Consider the following 21,127-nt stretch of genomic DNA (forward strand, 5'->3'; position numbering starts at 1 on the left):
TAATTTGACTATTCCTGTAGTACTTGAGTTATGAAAAAGTAAAATATTAAAACATTAATACTAAAAAATTTATCTCAGAGCTTGAAAGGTTAGATGAAATAAGCAAAATGGAGCAGAGACGATGAATAGCAAAGGATATAAAAGATATCAGCGATATTATTTTTTAATAATAAATAGGTTTATGAACCTCTCTTATAATAGCCTCTCTCCTAGATCAAATTTAGACAAAGAAATGCAAACCGAAGAATATTCTTAATCAGTGCTTTAACTACAAGATTAATGATTTATTTAAAACAAATGTCTACTCTGATGAAAGAAAATCTCGTTTATTTAAAAAGCTGCCTTATTCTAATTGATTACTCCATCTATAAACCCCATTTGTCCTACAATTTTTACACCAAAAAAATCTTGTTTTATAAGTTGCTGCTGAGCAAACTTCTAGTAATGAAACAGTTACACAATTAAAAAATCAGTTAAAAATCAGCAGCAACTTGTTTTGCAATGTAAAAGATAACAAAAACATAGCTTGCATATCAAATGCATCTTTTCAGTAAAATACACAAGTATTAAAATACTCGCCAGGATTACAATGCTGGATTAAAACCTCACTAGTCATAAGAGATATGTGGAGAACATTTCATTTTAACAGTGTCTCATATCTAATGAATACCCTATTGCAGAAAGCAACATCAGTGTTTTGCCGTGAACGGTGACTTTTTGCACATATGAATATGCTTGTAGGAAGGCTTTTGCCAATGTAGATAATATTTCAGAGGGAGAGGAAATTGTATCCTTAACGATGTTACCGTCACAGAAATTTCAGTTAAGTACAAAGCAAGCTGGGGAGTCAATCGAAGGTCAAGCCAGTTAGAGGTCAAGTTCCTTGAAAGAACAGGGTTTAATCATTTTCGGGGAGAAGTCTGCTGATAGTTCAACAGCTTGAGCTTTATACCAGACAACAATCATGGAAAGAAATAGCTTCAAAAGCTGAAATAACTATGGACCACTGAACAAGAAGACTGAAAACAAAAAGCAACTATACAAGTCACAACATATTTAAGCTCACCATTTAGGAACTTTTTTAAATGCTACTTTCATGACTGATAAGTAAAGCAGTCCAAAGATAAGTAAAGCACCTCACTCTCAAAAACTGTTGAAATACCAAACAAAAATACAACGTCTTACAAGAGAATATAGAAATGTTTGCAGAAATACTGACAGTAACAGTAATCTAAAAGTTCAACTTCATTCCACTGGTAGAATGACTACAGATTTCTCTGTCTCTTCAAATCAATATTATAATGGGCTGAATAAGGTATCTGGGTTATAAAAAATTCACTGATCCATGCTTTTCTCACACAAACTGTTGTCGAGTCTCATCTCCATTGTAATTAAATCCCCCTTCTTGCTATCTCCAAAGCCTATAATTTTTCACAGACTTTCAAAGATGCCTAACTATAGGGAATAAAGAAATACCAATTTTCCCCAAATACAAAAAATATGTTACAGTGCATAAAAACATAGAACTTGGCCTTTCTTCCACAATAAAATTTAACTGAGTTCATTATATGGTTCTAAAACTTGTTCTTAAGATCATATAAAATTGCTTGGATGTTTTAATAGATAATAGAATGGCTTGGGTTTGAAAGAACTTTAAAGACCATATAACTTTGCCACGGGCAGGGACACTTCTTACTAGACTAGATTGCTTGGAGCCCCATTCAGCCTGGTCTTGATATTCCTATAGATATTCCTGTCTCTATAATTCAGGACTCAAGGAATTTTAGTTTGGACATTTTAATCGGAGTAATAGACTGAACTCTTCAGCGGTAAGCAAAGGGTAATCAAGGTGTTACTAATAACTTAACGTTACAAGGATGGACATTTTCCAAGAATCTTGCTCTTTTGGACCTGTGTACATTACATAACAGTACAGCTGCTCTACATACCTAAATATGGAAACAGACAGAGCTTTCAGTATACTAGTTATTTTAAAAGGTCGAACATGTATAACAATGCACAGCATAATGAAGTACCCTTTGGAAAAGGTGGCTTGCCGTTCAGCTGCCAGTTCAACTATTTACCAGTTCAACTATTAACACAGATTTAAAAATGAGGAGAAAGACAGGAAAATAGCAACTGGAATCAGTAGTTTTGTTTGAAGATGGATTTCAGACTCACTGTCATAGTTCCGATTTTAGCAAGGAATTTTTCTTTCCTTTCCCCCTGCCGTGTGTGTGTGCTCTGTATATGGGCCATTAGTTGAACAAAAGAATCAGCCCGAGCCCACTAATGGCCGAGATTTGTTTCCTTGACAACGAAGGGGGAGGAGTTGGCTGGTGTGTGACTGGAAGGGGGTGGAGGCTGGGGGGAGAGCGCAGTCTCTCTACCCTGAGGGGAGCCTGCTGCACGCTGCAGACACTGCCGGGTTTCTTTGTTGTTTTTTTTTTTTTTTTCCCTGTCAGAGGGGAGTTTTTGCTGCTGCTCTTGGCTCAGCTGTGGCTGGCTGCAGGCCCTGCTTACAACAGACCCCAATCAGCTGAAGTTTGTGAGTTTTCTTCCATTGGGAGAACTTTCTGTTTTATTGCTGTTGTTTTTTCTTCCCCTTCTTACCCCCCCCCCCACCTGGCAGCAGCCAAGGATCTCACAGCGCCGCCTGGTGACGGGCACTGGACATTACAAGTTCTGCTCCTCCAGTCATCCAACAGCGTCACCTGGTGACTACAATAGGGCACTACAAGTTTTTTGCACCTTCAGTGACCCAACAGCGCCACCTGGTGAATGGTACAGGACATTACAAATTTTGCATCTCCAGTGACCCGACAGCGCCCCCTGCTGACTGTGGTTGGAACTGCATCAAAGGGTGCAAAAATCGAACTGTTTAATCTTCCTTTTGCCGGTTTATCGGTTTTGTTCTTGAAGGGGATTATTGGTGGGTATAGGAGTATTGCTTAGTTATTTTACTTGGGTTTTTTTTGTATTCCTGTTAATACACACATACCTTTTAATAAAAATATTTTCCCTTTTCCATAATTTGTTTTCCTTCAATCAGAGCCTCTTAATTTTGGATTTATAATTGCTTAGAAAGAGAAGTTTGGGTCTTTTCCTCCTAATCCATCCTCAGCAAAAGACCCTTGTCTCACTTAAACTGGGACACTCACCCATACAGGTTCTTTAACTGTTAATAAAACTTACACCAATTAGGAAGCAAGAATCAATTATGGTGTTATAATCTCAATGATCTTATAAGGAATATGCAAGACCATATGGGTACCTTCATGTTGTGTCTACACAAACTTTGCCTTTCCCAGGAAAGGTGAAAGACTGAGAAATGGGAAATGCACTTTGAAAATACTCTGAAAGTACTCAAAGTACTCATTCCATTCACTTGTTCCTCGGTGAGTGATAAGACTTATATCACTCTTGTAGATAAAGTTTAAAAATAAAAATTGGGATACAGAGTTGGAGTCAGTCCACAGCCAATTTTTACTTTCTCACGAATATATCTTCCACATGTGAATAAATTAGCAAGTCCTTTCAAAGTAGCTAATGAAAAAAACTTTACTTCCTCCACTTTCATAATCACAGGAGATATATTAATAACTTTTCAGTCCACCTGAGTACAGCTCCCAGTCTGCAGCTTCATAGCCCTTGATTGAATTCACAAGGTACTATTTGCGTATTCAGATCAGAAATCTGATTGTCATCTGTATGCACTGATTAGTTAGTGATCAAATATGGTGCAAAATAGATTCAAGTACGCAAATCAACTCTTTTGCCTAAATACTGAAGGCTTAATTAAGCATGGCCATCTGAAATGTGTTCCTTATGCTCCACAGTTTGGATGGCTTTAGCATTAGTTTTCATCACCATCTCAGGGAATCATTGAGTTACTATTACAATGTTACTACATTGATATTGGACAAACACGGAATGTTATTAGGACAATGAGACATTTTACCTGTTTTAGGTTTCTTATATGTTGGTTTGCATGCCACAGTCTGGAGAGACACAAGACAGTCTTAAATTACATCTTTTTCACAGAGACAGAAAACTGCAGCAGGGAGAAATTCAGCAAATAAGTAAACCCAGGAAAGAAATTAATACTGAGGTCAACAATAATGGACCACATGTACCCTCTTCTTGACTTCTAGACCTGATGCTACAAAAACAGGCAAAACTCACTGCTGAAACCACACAATGGTTTAGTTATGTCAGAAAATGTGAGAACTGAGAGGAACTTAAAAGAGTCTCTTCTCTGCATTATGGTCTTTACATCACCAAAATGACAATTTTTTTCCAGAGATTTCCAAAAACATCTGACTTAGTCCCCTGTTGGAAAACACAAAATATCTACAAGCATGAAATGTGACTGTGTATCAACAGAAGTCATGCATGGCAGCCTCCTGCCAGGACTTCTGTGCAGGTAGCCGAGAAAGCATTAAAAGTCAAATCTATATACATCCTTGACCTTTCCTGCTCCTTTAAACCAAGTGAAATTTTATACTACCGTAAAGTGGATATACAAATAAACCCAAAACTTTAAGCACAGAAGCACAGCATTTGATCCATTATTTCCTTCCTTTTCCTCATTTGGTGCTAGTAGTAACAGACCCAGAAATTCTTCAGTGGGTTAGTTTTACAAAAACATTTCTTAATCAATCCTTTAATTTTTTTTAACCTCCATCTATTGTTTTGAGAAATTCCATGCAAATTAATGTAATATTAGATATAATCCGGAGCCCCTGGTGGTCTAGTGGTAAAGGCGCCGCGCTATCACCGCGGAGACCCGGGTTCGATTCCCGGTCAGGGCCACTCCCGGGCAGGTGGGGCTCGTTAGCCCTTAAAGGCAACCCATCTACGTCCTAAGGACCTCGCTGCCACCGTCCAAGCTCGCTTGGCCCCGGCAGATGAACCTTAGGATTAAAGGGTGGGCTCAGTTCCGTGCACACTGTGTCTCACCTAAAAAATCCAATGCGCAGGCTGGAAGGTGGAAAGACCTTCCCCGGATCTTCGCTCGTGAAGACTGGCCATTATATTATATTAGATATAATCCCAAATGAAATTACCTGAAGGCAATTCACAATGTGAAATGTATGCTTACAAAGTGCACTAATTAAACACTGACAACTAATACTGATTTTGGTGTAAAATAAGTAAAAAACAGCAAGGCTGAAAATGAACTGTTTCTTAATGGTGGTACAGTCACAGAGCTCAAGACAATCCATCTACGCATTATTTTTTTAATAAGTGCATACATGCTTGTACAGGTTCCTCCTTTTAGTCTAATATATCTTAAGCAAGAAAGAGGCAGAGCTTTAAGTAGATATCATATATATAATGTATATATATCTTCATATTTTTCCTTGTTAATTATTTCATTACAGGGAGAAAGCAAACTATTCCTCTGAATAAATGCTGCCTTCCCTGGTGTACTGGATCTGGCTGGGATGGAGTTAATCCTGAATAGCCCATATTGTGCTGTATTTTGGACTTGAGATTAAACTAGTGTTATTAATACACCAGTGTTTGGGGTTTTACAGCATCATGGTTTTCTTTTCATTAGTCTGAGCACCTTGGAAAGTAGGCCAGAGGTGTGCTGGGACAGTGGACCCAAACTGACCAAAGGGACATTCCCTACAGTATGGCATTGTACTCTGCAATGAAAGTTCATGGAAAAGAGGACGATGGGGTTTGTGGTTATGGCTTTCATGTTCCCAAGTAACCACTATGCATGCTGTGGCCTTCCTTTTCATGAACTAGATGGACATTTGCCTGCCAACAACAAAGAGTGGTTAAATTTCTGATATTACTGTCTGCTTGCACGTGTAGCTTCGTTGCTTCATCGAAACCCAGGAGTTCTCAGCTTTTGCTCCTCTAATTCTCTTCTCTGTCCCACTGTGGGGGGAAGAGAATTAGTAGTGAGGTGGGTGCTTAGCTGCAGGCTAGAGTCAACCCATTACACCTGGGCACACTCAAATACACTCTTTTCACAATTACACTCCCTATTTCTTTTTACATTTGGGAATTTTGAATAAAAAGACAGATTGTGACATTTCATTTTCTTTTTATCTAACATACTCATTGCAGTTTAAAGGGCATGGATGAAGATACAATTTAGAATCAGAAAAAAATAGATAAATATCTCAAGAAGCCATGAAACATTCATAACGCCTACTCTCATCTACTTAAAAAGTCAGCTCTGTAAAGTCATCATGCTCGACAAGTAAGATAGCTGATAAAAATTATCTAGCCCAGATAGTATGAATAGCTCTGAAGTGTATACTGCTTTATAAACTATGAAACCTTTAGAGTTTAACTGAATTATTAATAAACAACTGAGAAAAAATAAATGTAGATATGTGAAAAGTTACAAAACTGGGCCTAAGACTGTGAAGCTGTGATCTAAAGCCTCCTACTTGTGTTTGATGAATACTGTAGAAAATACTAAAATAAAAGTAATTACTGTTATGTGAAAAATATTATGAGAGCTATATATATTGACCATAAGTCATCTTCTCTGTAACTACCCATCAGACAGTAGAGGACAGCAACAGGATTTTCCCTTCTTTAGGCTAGACAAATCCAGCTCTCTCAGCCTCTCTTTGTATATGATTTGTTCCAATGGCCTTTCTCTGGACTCACTCCAATATAACTCTGTACCCCTTGTACTGAGGAGCCCAAAACTGAACACATTATTTCAGATGCAGTCTCACAAGCACCAAACAGAGGGAAATAATAATAAACTTCCCTCCACTTGCTCTCTATCCCCTTGCTATTAGTCTAGTGTGCAGCTGGCCTTCTTTACTGAGAGGATACATCATTTTCACGTGTTAAGCTTGTCTACAGTGGCACCTAAATTATTTCTTGCAGTTCCAGGTCTCCAGACTGCACAGTTGTAGTTTGATTCTTGTAGATAGTAAACTCATCTTCATTGCATATGTTTTTAAGAGCATCTGGGCTACAGTATCTCATACTTGAGCACTTCACACTGTCATAACTCCTCACAGCGAACCAGGCACGATCTCTTTATTGCTCTAGTCTAGCATAGAATCGAAGCACAAAAGGCCAACCAAATCTTTTCATTAGCCAAGGAAGAACTTTGATTTTCAACCAAGGTTAACACAGTGCTGGCAGAAAACAAGGTTACTGTGTATCACCTCATAAATCCTGGACTCTTGTTCACACTGGTAGGAAGATAGGAAAAGATTGCTATGAGTCACCTCTCCAATGCTCTAAGCTTACAACCTGAGCAATCTTGTAACATCACCTTTCAGGCACAAAATAAGCATTTGGGACTTGTTTTTTGAACGTAGTATAACTTACTTCCTCTTTTGATTTTTCTGGTCCTTTGACATGTGCTGTACAGAAAGTAATATTTTTTATTCTTCATTTTGCTCAGAAAAACATGCCATTGAGTGTCTGAACACTAAAGTAAGTCACATTATTCTGTGGAAGAAAGGGTTAGAATTACTGCTTTATTATGAGCAGACACAAAACCTTCATCTGCTTTTCTTTGCACTGTTAACCTCAATATAAATATTAATGTATCTGTAAGCAACAGTTGGAGTGATATATACCATAATACACTGGAAAATTTGCTTTGGAAAAATAAATGTAAGCTGCAAAGCATTTGACACTGTAATTTCCTGATGCAGCTAAAAAGGAGTACAATGATGTTACCAGCCCAGTATCAAAACCTAACGCCTAATTCTTTACTCCTTTACAGCCTGTGTTCCTATACATCTGTAAAAATGGGAATGAAACACTACCATTTTAGCAAGATATGTTACCTGGTTTTAGCAAAGACAGAAATCTCTCAATCATCCCAGGGAGGGTCTCCCAAGATCTTTATTTGTTGCACACACTAGTCTTGAAACTGTTTTTTAGTGCTAAAACACAATTTTTTTTACCACAGTTGAGCTTACATGAAGACTTATTAAAACAATCCTTCTTTTTACCTCCTCTTAAAAAGGTAAAAAACATATCACTCTCTCGCCATTTTACATGTAACTGTGTGATTTAATATAAGTTCTGTGTTAACTATGATATGTTACAGAGGCACAAACAGGACAACAGAAAATCCCTGCACTGAATACTCTGAAATATATTACAGACTGGTGATAATATATAAGGATTTGAGAAGACAAAAGCTCCAGGAGAAAATTCAACAGCACTATAGAATATCCATAAAATATATGTGAATGGGACCCACAAGGATCATCAAGTCTAACTCCTGAATCCACACAGGACAACCTGAAAGTTAAACCTTATATCTAAGAGCATTACCCAAGCACTTTTTTAACACCAGTAGACTTGGGGCCATGATCATTGGCTGGGGGGATCTTATTTCAGTGCTTGACCACCCCCTCAGTGAAGAACTTTCTCCTAATACCCAGTCTGAACTTACCCTGTAACAACTTTAAGTCACTTCCTTGCCTATAACTTTTATGATCAGACACACTATTTTATATATTATGTAACACCTACCTAACGTCAATTGTTTCTGTTTCAATATCTGCTTTAGCTAACAAGGTTCCACAGATAACTTTTCAAGAAAGTAAAATAATAATAAATGTTATAGTTTTCTTGTTACTTTCATCTTCTGTTAACTTGCTTATCTATTTCAGACCACTCTAAATGTATATTTTTATTCCAACAGCAAGAAAAGTTAATGAGATTATGGCAGTGGTTAAGACACTCATAACTATGGTGTTGACTTAATTAAACAAATCCATTTTAAGAACTGCAGCACTGTAAAGAATATGCAAAACATCTTTTTTTGGCAGACACTGCAGTACTGCTAGCCTGAGACAGTTGCTTTTATGAAGACTCAGGAACCCTGCTCACAGTCTCATTAGAACAACAGCAGAACAAGACTGAGTGAAACAGAGGAATATGGAAAGGGATAACAGGGCAGCATCTGAGATGTGATACTACTAGCTTTTGAGCCAGAAGAGTCTTCAGAGTCCTAACCCACACAGAACTCTCTGCATAAGCAGGCAGCACAGGTAATAACAAAAGCGGAAGTCACAGTTGACAGCTCTTGGGACATAGCATGTTAAGAAGCCTACATAGTTAGATAAATCTCTCCAATAGTCATACTTATCTGTGAGACTGAAGAAGTGCAACTAGAAATAGTGCCTTCTGGCCATTCTTAATCTGTACATATTTGTAGGTGCATCAGTATCTTTGAAATCTATACCTATTTCACCAGGAGGAAACTGAAGATGGAAATTTGAGTTGCCCCCTTAAGATTTTTCTTCTTGAAGTAGGTACAACATAGATCTATGATAGAAAAGAACAAGTCAATTTTAGTTAAAACTGAAGTTCAGATATGAAGCTTGACACAATGTAAGAAACACCAACACAAAGCTCACTTGGTGATGACAGAAACTGGATATAATCAACTTCTGGAGGACTTGAGAGGCAAAATGAACTAACTCCACAAGATCAGAATCAAAAATTTAAAAAACAAAACAAAACAAAACAAAAACAAAACAAACAAACAAAAAACCACAAAAAAACCTTGAGAGTTTAGTGTGTTTTGGGTTTTTTGTGGCTTTTTCTTTTTTTCTGTTTGATCAAGCAAGGCTTTTAAAATAGAGACATTACCAGTATATAAAGGGGGCCTACACAATAGCTGGAGAGGCTTTTTCACGAGGGTATGTATGGATAGGACAAGGAGGAATAGCTTCAAACCGAAACAGTGTTGGTTTTGACTGAAAATAAGGCACACAAGTTCCCTGACAGCTTTAGCTCTCCTGTTAGGTAGTTCTTTTCAGGAAAGGTAACACGTAACAACAGCACAAGAATAATAAAACCTTTTTCCTGCTGCTTTTTCAGTTACAAATTGAAACTTCCCTTTAAACAGTTCTTACATGGTAAGGTAGATTCTGATCGAGGAAAAATTACTGGAAGATAAGATTAGGATACCCTACCATTATTCCCTGATATTAAGTTACATTTGAATGCAGCTGTTTCACTGGCAGAACAGTTACACAGAAATCTATTTCAAGGAGCACCTCTATCCTACATACAGTATTCTACACCACCTCAATGTCTCCATAAAACCCAAGATAGCTGGGGTACCTCAGTTTTCCTTTAGATAATGGTTCATGAGAATTAGCTGACAGTTGATGAAACTATATACTGTTCAAGTACTTTCGTAGAACCTTATTTTTGATCCTTATGGGTTTATAGTTAACTTATAGTAAATTAACTCCATAGTAAACCATTAGGTAAGTTTTGTGTTTAGAAGAGATGCAAGAGGCCTCAGGACTAGAATTTGGTGAGACAGAGGTTCTCCATAGGCTTTAAATCATGATTTTCAAAAGTTCCACCCAAACAACTAACTCTGGAGACTCTTTAAGGTCAAATTTTGTCATTCAGTCCCAGTCTTTATGTTCTACTCAAATGAACAATCTTTGTTTAAATGTTTCCTGTCAATTAAATATTTAACACAATGAAGCTATTACAGTATTTTAAATTCCTCTGTGGTAATGACTATTAGTAGGTATGTGCAGTGCAGAAAAGTAAAACTGCTTATAGTATTTTCAAAGGTGGTAACAGAAATGCTACATACAGTTCATTAAATATCTTTTAATCAGATTAAAGCTACTCAGCAAAGGAATATCTTTTGTCCATAACTCATTGACTCATATGCATTAATTGTTTGTCTGCTTGAAATAATATTAAGTAAAAGATGAACTTAATTCTCAAATAAAGCCCTCAAAGAGTGAGGTGAAGATAAATCATTTACAAACAGCACTTATCAAACCAGTCCCAGTGAGGCTTCTTTGTTTATTGAAAGGCTGTTAGAAAATGCAAAGGCTGTTAGAAAATGCATTTCTAACTTTTAATTTGATAAAAGGTACTTACCCAAAATAAATTAAAATCATTTCTAGACCATCACAATTCATCAGCTTATTATATGTGAAGAAATTCTTCATTACCTCCACAGTATTTTATTTAAAATGAAAGTGAAAAGAATTCAAAAATTAATCATCCTTTTCAATTATTTCTTTCCTAAAGTAGTGGCACCACTTATCTTCAAGATTTTTTTCATACTAGTAGAACATAAGATTGCTCAGTGAAACTCACTGAGCACCATACTTAGTACTGCATTTTGGTTAGTGATACAGCTTCTGCCTTGACATTTTCAGTCTTCAGAACAGTTACAAAAATCAAAGGCAACCAGGCAAGGACTAAGTTGTGAAGTCAAAATTTGAGTCATCTCTGATGACTAATCAGTATTCAGGTGCTAAGTGTTTATTCAAACCATTTTATCTTCTTCACAATTACTGAAAACTACTTCAACAATCTGTCATTTGATGCTTCGATGAACCAAATAAGGATATTTCACTTGGTAAGCCATGGAGAAATTTTTAGATTTTTATCATGTTTTTAGACTCTCTTCCTAGTCCCCAGAGGTGGTAACTCAATAACTGTAGGATTAGTCCTGAAAAAAAAAGCAGTCAGAGGCTAAAAGCCACTTGAGAGCTTTCCAATGAATTTAAGGAAGGCTAACCAGGCATGCCTGGTTAGAAGAGGTGTGCAACTTATCAATGACTTATCAAGTTTTCATGTGCAGTATATCTTGCAATTCTCTCTTTAGGAGAGAGCTATGCTTGGATTTATAGTAAACAGAGAAAGTGCTGGTCTTTGTCTTCATTCTTATTTTGAATTGCAAGAGGTTGGAAAACAAAATTATTCCTTTTCAAGATGACTAGAATAAAAAGGTGATCAAAACAGTACAGTCTTATGGAATATTCTTCTAATTAACATGGAAAACATAGCACAGTGCATACTTGGTTTTCAAATGAGATGTTGTCAAGCTTAAGTCTTAACTTTGTGGTCCTTAAAATGGTCAACACCTTTATCAAAAGGAAAATCTATTAGAGAAATGGGAAAGTATGACCCATTTGTCCCAACAACTAATGTCTCCATTTTTGTCTGCATGTCACCTGATATCTCTTGAGCACGGTATGGCTGCACCAGCTGCTCAACAGGGACATGGGTGGCTGCCAAGTCCACAGTCAGGCCTGGCTGCTGCAGCATATAACTAGAAATCCTAAAGGGGACATCCTTTCTGGAAAGGTAGAAATCACTCCCTCTCCAATGTATTTGACAATCCATGAAGAATGTATTGTTTTAACGCTATAAAGCGATAAAGTGACCCCACCCTAGTGGTTTCACTTCCTTTCGTGCAATGCACTGGAAATACAGCCAGGCCAGGCCCACCTGGAAATCATGGTTTTCTGGCCATTTCCTTGGGTATGCTTCCCTGCACTGCCTCCCTGTCTGTCCCTGTCCAGCTGGCTATCTCTTCTGCTCCCCATCCGCTGCATGACCCAGAGGACACCTCTGACTACACAGAATCACACTCAACAAAACAGAAGAATGAGAATTACTAAATTCACTTTAATAAAGTTCAAACAAAGGAGCAAAACTAACCCAAGTCTATGCAATTTAAAACTAAGAATCTCTGAATAAAGTTCTTCCACAGCTGTAAGACCAGTCTTAAGGAAGAGTACACTCCCAACATTTGCTTTTCTGATAAGCATACTATTTCTGCTTCATAGGCTGCCTACCAAATGGCAAAGACAAGTTCAGAGGGTACAACTACAGCAGTGTGGTTGCAGATTTCCACCTAATATACCATTTATAAAGAGAATCCTGTGGTAATTCAAACTCAGCACTGAACCCTACCCAGCACTGTTTAAAGCAGACTGCCTGTACAATTAGCAAGGGCAGAGTGCAAAACGGCCAGGGGAAAATGAGTTCCTGAAAGCTCTTGAAGATGGGCTTAGGTTAGCACCTCTTGCCACAGCAGTTAGTTTCCATTTTAATTGCACACATTTCACCATAACATCGGCCCCAAATTACAAGAAATTGTTAAGGCAAATAACAGCTATTTAATTTCTAGGGCCGGTCTGTGCTTTAAACAGATGACATTTCAGGTAGCCTGCATTCTTCCCAAAACTAGACCGAAAAGGTATATAATAAAAAACTTTTAAGTGCTCATCAGTGTTCATTTCATTCTGCAGCCTACAAATGTGAAATATAATTCAGTAGGATTTAATACTCTTTTTGCATTCATTTTGACTGGGAATAAATGGTGGTGTTAACTGAAAATATCTCCTCTTCTTAAAATCAGAAAGAAGTATAATGGGCTAAGAATCATAGTCCAAACATCTGCAGTTTTCCTCAGCTCAAATTGTACATTATTTAATTTCCCTAAGTTTTCAGTCATCTTAAAATACTTAAGCATGATGAACTCAATGAGACAAACTGTTTATGTTTTGAGCACAGAAAATATTAACCTTGTTGGATGCTCGTGGTCAACCAGAAGAAGCAGCATGTCTGATGTTGGCTCTAAGTAGCCTGGCAACTGTGACTACTTTACCTACCCCAGAAAGAAATTCTGTTAAGTTCAAATGAAGGATAAGCATCCCAGCCCCAAAATAAAAATGCTATGTACATAGTAACATACATGCTGAGTACATGGTAACCTGTCAGTGAAGAGCAGTGCTCTACTCAGAGCAAATGGCAACACACCATGAACAACTAATAGAACTAGTTGCTTCTCTTCAAGAAGCCAGAGCATGTACTGATCTCAGTCACACATTCACATCTGCCCATGAATATCATGTCTATACACTTCAGAAATGACCACACAAAGACAAAAAACATACTTAAGACACTATGTTTCACCAGCAGTATTAAAATTCAGTGACATACTGGTAACTCAGCATAAACATCTAAGATGGTACTGATAGGCTCAAAGTATAAAAAGCTTTCATACAGTTTTAGCTTGAGCATCTTTTATACAAATATTTATTTCTTCAGACAATATGCAACCTTAAGAATTACCTCAATCTATTTAATAACTGTTGTTTAAAAAAAATAAGTTACTTTAATGCTGTTCACTTTAACTGAAACTTAAATGTAGGTGTAATATTAGATGTTAAATCCTTTACATGTAACATTAAATATGTATTACTTTCCCTCAAATTCTACCACATTGTGTTTTCATAGTCTTTGCATACTCAGCTATGGCAACAAACACAGTGTAGATGCTGTGAACACAGCTACCCTGGTAATTAAAACACATTCTAAAAAAAAAAAATGTGAGAAAAATTATAATGTCAAAGGCTTTTTGTAAGAGCAGAATGTACTTCTTGAGTCGTTTTTAAAGGATGACGATTTCAGTGACCTCTAGATTGAAGGACTTCAAACTGAAAAAGCTTTCAATATTCTGAGGAAAAACTGAGATATAAGAAAGTTTTTCTTTTTAGAAGGTAGCATGTAGCACTTGCCATGAACAGGATTTTCAAAAGAAATTGCCTCTCCAGTTCTCCTTTGCACTCAGCTATACATGAGAAGCTCTGAGGTATAGAACAGAGAATGTTAACCACACCATTAAGAAACTGTCATATACGACATATATAGTTTCTACTTCCTGGGAAAATTAGAAGAGAAGCTCAGTATCCTCATAAAACAAAACAGGTCATACCTTAAGACCCAAAAACTTGGCACTACCCTTTTAAAACCAGGATTAACTTTTGCTAACAGAGAAAGGGTGAAGCAAACTCTCATTATGTTTTAAATTACCCCAAACACAATAAATATTCGAGTAATTAATGGAACTTTTTTCTTTGTGCAATAGTTCTTGACATCATCTAATTTTTTCAAAACAGTGTAATTTAATCGTCTGGGAAACTCTACTTGCACTGCCATGTACGGTCTTACACAGGAGGTCGACAGTACTGGTTTGCAAGAAGAAAGCTAGAAGCAGTAATAGGATTTCTCCCTTTCCCCTGACAAGCTGTAGAAACAAGTTCAAAGTCCGTAACTAAGATAAATATACAAGGCTCAGCTGTGCTCACCATGGCATTAATTTCGCATCACTATAATTTCACACTCAAACAGAGCTCCTCCTGGCTTACATCATCTAAATCCACCACTAGGACTACAGACTAACAGTGACACTATACTTTTGTTTACTTAAAAAAAGCATCAGCTTAATTGAACAGTCAGCATTTATTTGAAATTATGTTAAAATAACAATATAAGTCCAAAAATCACATAGACAACTACACGTCCAGCATTGAGTTCCTCACAGGCATAATTTATTATCCTATGAATCCCTAACTTCAAAATACGTTCAAATTCCAATTTATAGATGATTACATTAACTTTAGTGAAAGGAAAACTTTATGACTCTGAAAGCATCTTGCCTTTCTGTATAACAAAATCATTTTTACCTTTTCCTTGTCTCCAAACTTTTATCAGCATAATAAGTATAAGTGTCCTTCGCTGGAGATATTCAAAGTCATCTGGACACAATCCTGAGTAACATGCTCTAGAGAACACTGCTTGAGCAGTGTGGTTGGACTAGATGACCTTCAGTGGTTCCTTCAATCTTACCCATTCTGTGATTAAAATACCAGGATAATAACATAGCACTATTATCCAGGCTGTAGATGCAGACTGAAGAGGATGACAACCACGTCAGGTCATGTGCTTCCCCATAGTTAAGAAAATAGGTAAACAAGGGAGTATACCTATACCTTTTTCCCTAAATTTATTTTCCTGCATAATAATCCTTCCATTTACAACAGGTAGATGTGTTTTACCCTCTTTAGGAAAGCTCAGCCACTTTAGCAGCATGTATGGAACCGTGGCAATGTGGAGGGGAATTTTGTACAAGTAGGGAAGGCAGAACAGTCTCTCCTCTTGCATAAAAGCCTGCTGATAGAACAAAGCCTAAAGCAACAAAACAAATTAACCTTCCACCAAAACTTTACACAATAAAAATAGTATGTGTTCTTGCAAGGATTTTACTATGCCAGACCTAAACACCATGTGGCACACAAACAACAAAATCTGAGCAAGGCTGAAGTCAGCCACTGATGCAAAACAGACCCCTATTTCTGAGCATAGGTTAGTCACGGACACAGACCTCATGCTTGAGGTGTAAATTTGACATTTGTTTTACATTGCTGACCTTCCCACGCAGGGCACCGGAGTTCTATGGATAAAAAGCACTATAGGGACAAACTAAAATTTCAATAGTATTATACTCATGGGAGTAAGTTCTAACTGATTTACATCAATGTGATTTTAAAATCAGGCTTTTTAAGTTCCACAGTAAACTGAAAGTGGAGGGTGTTGTATATGAAACAGAAATAATCTAAGGTTGGGATGATTCAACATCATTTTTGAGTTATAATTACTGGTGGAGAAAGTCAGCAACCAGATCCTCCAAAAATGAGGACAAAAAAATATCTGGTTTTCTAAATGATAATTTTTTCTTTAATTTTGTCTCTCCTTTCATGTGAATTTTGAAAGTCCTCCTACCCTCTTGCTAAATTCCTCTACCAACAAAGTCACTGATAAATTCATGAAGGATATATAAACAAATTAACTGGAGGATTTACAGAAATTTGCAAAGTAGATTCTGCAAAACAGCACTACTTCTACCCATGAGCACTTTGTCCACATCCCATGGTCAAACAGTTTGACAGAAGAAATAAGAACATTTACAGTCAATAAATGTTAATCAATGCTTTTGCCCTTAAAACACGCTGCACCAAATATTGCCTGAATTTCTTTTGGAAAAGCTGACTACTTAACCCATTTTCTGAGGATAACAAAATAATAAAAAGACCAAAAATAAGCAAGAGGAAAATAATTCTTGAATGGACCTGAGAAATGTTATCCACTGATAATAGTTAATGTCAATTTTTAGACACACTGGCAAGTGGGACTGGCAATGAAGACAGAGAAAATCAGACTACCAGCAAATAAGATTTCTCAGAGAAAAGACAATTCACATCTCCCTAAAACTGTACAGACTTCTTACTTCAGTCTCTCTCAGAATAGCTGTTGATCCTTTCTCCATCTTCAGTTTTTTGATTCATTGTTTGATTTCTATTAGTTCTACTGCCAGCCTTCTTCATTCATAATTCACCCCTTACTAACAATATTGAAGAAAAACGTTTTTAAAAGAGCTAGAGACTTACTGGAGCTGAGAATATTCAGCTGGGATACAGAAGAGTTGGGTTTGAGAAGCAGATCCTACAGTTATTTCATTATTTGCAAAGGAAGATCATTCTACCAGGAGAGACTTCATGGTCAACGCAGGTATTTATCATGATCTAGCTAAGGCAATCACTTGCACAGTTTGATTATTCCTGCAACCCCAACTGTTATGTGAAATTTTCTCTAATTCTCACAAATTTCAACAGTCTACCTTGTGGCCCAGAAAAGACAACTTTTGAACATTAGCTACAGCAACACCGCCTATTTACGCTTAAATTGGCTTAAGCAGGAACAGATTTCATCCCAAGATTGCAACTCTCATTTGCTTTGCTTACATTTAAAAACTGTTGCCAATGCAACTATATTAGGAAACAGGTCTTAAAATAAGCAAATCCTTGGATTTATCCCGAAACATTTTTTCCCAACAAGTCTTTTTTAAAAAAAGGTACTCAGCTCCATCTGGTGGATTGAGATTATTCCTCTCTGAGGCTGAGGACTGCACAATACTAATGGATTTATTTTCCATTTGTTAAACATCACGCATGCATGCAAAAGGCACGAGTCCAAACTGCTGCTATGTAGATACCAACCAAAGCACTACGAAGTTATCCCTCCTACCCAAAGGTCCATTAACACATCTTGTTACTGCCCTTAGCAGCAGCAGCACCCATCCTCAGCAGACCTGTCTTCAACTCAGAAATTTATTGTATTTTGCCCTGTTCGCTATGATAATTATAAACAGAGAGGTCAAAGAGCACTGAAGCTAGGCTGTCTAACAAGACTTAATTAACTATTTCAAAGAGTTATGCAAAAATCACTGGAGGAAGGGAAAAAACAAAACAAAACAAAACCAAGAAAGCCTCCCTAGTAAATATTAACATGCTCTTGCAATCTGACCCTGTAATACTACAAAAATTCTCCCACTAATTACCCCGCTATATTATGACAAATTTTAGAAATAGGTGTTTCGCAACTGATGAGAAGCAAATTCTCTTCAAAAGGGAATATCTTCATTTAAAGAAAACATCTTACAATGAGTTTAGAGGTTCCTAAATGTATGTTCATCATTGCTTCTTCCTTTAGCATACATTCTCTCAGCTTATCAAATACTTCTAATGAAGAGCCAGAATGGTTATTAGAGATATGTAAATTTCATTAAAATATATTTTAAAGTGAGAATTGACAATTATAAAATTCTAAATCAGAGTTTCTGAGGAAAAAACAACTAACAAACAAACAAAGGGAAAAAAACCAAAGCATAAAAAGATTTTCATCATCTGTCTGGTGTGACTAGAGTCACTAGTCACTATGGTTTACCTGTGTCAATGAAGCAATAAGATCTGTAACTATAAAGCCTTTAAAAAAACCCAACCAAACAAAAAACCCAAAGCATACAAACAAACAAACACCTTTTTACTCTATTCATTTTACAGGTCTGAGTCTGATATTATTTTTATAAGTGATATTTTTATAAGATATTATTTTTATATAAGATATATTTTTATTCTTTTATATTAAGGAAGTATAGCTAAATTTACACTGTAGTAATTCAAAACAGAGCAGGGACTGCATGCCTATAGACACAGCTCTCTATGTACTGTGGTGTGATTTTGTTCATCTAAGCACAAGCACAAAGTGCTTTAATAGCATGGTAGTTCACTTGAAAAATAAAGCCTTCTGAAACACTTTGCCTGTCAGTCACCTACTGGCTGTTCATTACACTTTATTCTCCCTGAGCCAGACATCAGACAAGACACTGACTTTTCTAACAGTCCTCTTGAATAAGATAAATTGACACATCTATTTAGTACACAGAGGGCAAATCCTGGAGAAAAACACCTTTTCCTCTTGCTATGCTGTACAGAATTTTTAATGCAAATCCATCTGAGATATATCTGTTTTCCCAAAATAAGAGGGAGATTTTTAGCTCCTTTGTTTGAGGTTTATTTATTTTAATTAAAATAAAAATGAAAGCTGCGTGGTTTGCAGCTTTTCAGAAGTCCTTTGCTGCCCTCATGTGTTTCACAGGAAAAGTAATCCCTGAAGTCTACATACAAAATGACACAGCTTCTCCAATCAAGACAACTTCTCCTTTTATGAACAGGGCATAGTTCATGAAAACAGTAACTGAAAAATAACTGAAAATTTATCTCGTTGCTCTATTAAAGCTAAGTTGACTGGTTTGAAACTTAATGATTATATATTAAAAATAAGAAAATGTATTCATCTTGAGATAATCATAATTCCCAAGCAATTAATTTCAAGGCCAGCAGGCCAATTTAGTAACAGTTGATTATGTTAGCCTGGTATGGAAAATGTGTAAGCTCTAATGAAAAATATGTTTTGAAATAAAACATAGTTTCAGCATTTTTCTGCTGCTTACAGTAACTGACAAAGTAACTCCTTTCCTGTTCCATTATACTATACCATAGAGAATAAAATCATGCAACTGTTGCATTAAGGCTTCTGTTACTTTCACAATCAATACATCCAAAGCTATGGGGACCATATCAAACTTTCTTTTTACACTCCTGCCAGCCACTATCCTACACTTCTCCCAAGGGTCTCGGTGCTCAGCTACAGTCTGTTGGATTTGGTCTCAAAATTTGGCTGCTGAGGTTCAGACCGTCCTTGAAAAGATTTCACAATTCAGTTCTTATGTTACTGTTTTCATCCTCTCCAGTACCTATCCTGATCCCAGACCTCATTATGTCAATATGAGTTTGTAATAAATTGTAATAACATCTCCTATGCCAATCCTGGGTTTACAATGATAAACCATAATAGAATAATCCATAAAATCTGCTTTGTTAACAAGCTCTTTCATACTCTGGTTATAAGACACAAATAGCCCTCCCTGTACCAAAACGGGTAGCAATTCAGACAATCCCCCAACAGCCATTCCATGGGAAGGGGGAAGGCAAAGGCAGAGCTGGATCACAATCCCCACAGCTTTGTTCAACCCTGGACACAAGCTCCAAAGGTAGGATCAAATCATGAACTTTTATTTATATTGTCAAGAGGTTCCTGAGCTGCCATGACTGTTTTATCATTATCTACTGGCCACCATGTGAGTGGTGTTAAATGCTAAATTCTCTCTTCACTACAGAAATAAGTAGAACTCCAGGTACAAAGCAGAATAATGATTTTATTTTTCTTTTCCTCATAAATAGAAGGTACCTGCATTGTAAGTGTTCTGCAAATAAACACAAGTTCTCCTTTATCAATGGAGTAAACTGGAAGGAATTGTTGTCAACTTATGACTCAAGTGCTGGGTTTTGTTCTCTCTTCCCCTAACAGAAAACAACTCTGGTACTGTAATCCTACTGCAGAAAGGTGAGGGGTTTGTTTTGGGGGGGTTTGTTTGTTTGTTTGTAAAATTGCTGTTTAGTTGCTCATTTTAAAGAAAAATAGCAAATGCAGCACAGTTATTTAAATACTTCTTCAGTCACCATTGGGGAGATACCAGACATCGGTCAAGCACTCAGACTGCCTCAAACCCTCTCAAACAAGAGTAACTATCCCAGAAAGGAAATAGAAAGTAAAGATACGTGGATCTCTTGTGTTTTCATATGATATAACTTCTCTTTCACAACCAGATTATTGAATGCTACATGCTGAAAAAAATGAAAGAACAAGTACTGGCACAATTCTGCACCTCACACTTTACAAACTCCAACCAAACTTTGCTGTTACACAAGACAGGGACAGCAGCAAAAATTTGCACCCTGACTCTTAAAATTTCACCCTGTGAAAAGCCTTATGTTTCCCAAGCACAGCAGTGCCAGGTCAGCTATTGGCACTACAGGGAGGGCACCTGTGCTTTCACCTTTTGGTTACAAGCTGATGCAGGGTGGAAAAGCAAGAGAGATGAAACATAAAGCAGATTTAAACATATAAATACCTTACTTATACTGTGTAAAAATACCCCGTGATGGAAATTAAGAGAGGACCATGTTAACTCATACTGGCCTAATGAAGTCTTTAAACACCCAACGCTAATCTGCTTGCTCAAGTACCAGCACCACTCATCTCCAAGGAAAGCACTATAAGCATTCACAGGGTTTTCCTCATGTTT

The 21,127-nt window shown here is 36.9% G+C and overlaps 1 long non-coding RNA gene across 2 annotated transcripts in view; it reads right to left on the reverse strand.

Moving 5' to 3' along the window:
- LOC126651998 (uncharacterized) overlaps positions 1–21,127 on the reverse strand; it is a 180,130-nt gene that overhangs the window by 158,710 nt on the left and 293 nt on the right. The window lies entirely within an intron of this gene.

Source organism: Myiozetetes cayanensis, unplaced genomic scaffold (assembly GCF_022539395.1).
Source record: "Myiozetetes cayanensis isolate MyiCay16 unplaced genomic scaffold, myiCay2020 scf7, whole genome shotgun sequence".
Lineage (NCBI taxonomy): Eukaryota > Metazoa > Chordata > Aves > Passeriformes > Tyrannidae > Myiozetetes > Myiozetetes cayanensis.